The sequence below is a fragment of the Etheostoma spectabile genome, unplaced genomic scaffold, assembly GCF_008692095.1.
Source record: "Etheostoma spectabile isolate EspeVRDwgs_2016 unplaced genomic scaffold, UIUC_Espe_1.0 scaffold302, whole genome shotgun sequence".
Taxonomy (NCBI): Eukaryota; Metazoa; Chordata; class Actinopteri; order Perciformes; family Percidae; genus Etheostoma; species Etheostoma spectabile.
In genome coordinates, this window is record NW_022605581.1 from 988,708 (window position 1) to 989,260 (window position 553).

General features: G+C 48.3%; 1 protein-coding gene across 1 annotated transcript in view; it reads left to right on the top strand.

Moving 5' to 3' along the window:
• Positions 1 to 553, top strand: part of col25a1 (collagen type XXV alpha 1 chain) — a 75,519-nt gene that overhangs the window by 30,002 nt on the left and 44,964 nt on the right. The gene's annotated exons all lie outside the window — the stretch shown is intronic.

The following is a 553-nucleotide window of genomic DNA, read 5'->3' on the forward strand; positions in this document are numbered from 1 at the left end:
AATATTATAAATAGAGTAGAAATACAAGAAATAAAGAAATATAAGGAATTGGATACGGTGGTCGTTATGGTCCTTTTAGCAAAGCCAAGCATAAGTTGGTGCACAAGTTGGCCCCCACCACACGGAAATTTGCACTTCTTCGACCTGATTGTGTCCTCGTTGGCCACTTTCCAACACAGGCACACAAACCTTTCACACTCATCAGGGGACCAGATCTTAGGTTTTGCCAATGATACTGCATCGACATGAAACAAGCGAGGAACGCTGTTGTTGTAGAAAGCTTGCGGGGTGCAAGGTCTGCCTGGCATCGACTTTACTGAGAGCGATGTGCCAAAATAGCCCAATTTGCTGTAAACCCCGAGCCGACAGTGGGGGGGGGGAAACGTTGGCCAACGTGAGGTGTCAATCCAGCCGAGGTGTTGATGAAGTGCTGTGGGTGCTGCAGGTTCAGAGTCCGGTAAAGCCAGCATGGAAGAAACTAACTTTCAGTTTGGTTTCTCATTGTAGTTTTGATAAAACAGTCCTGCAGGTAGGTTCTGGGGGGGGGGGGGGG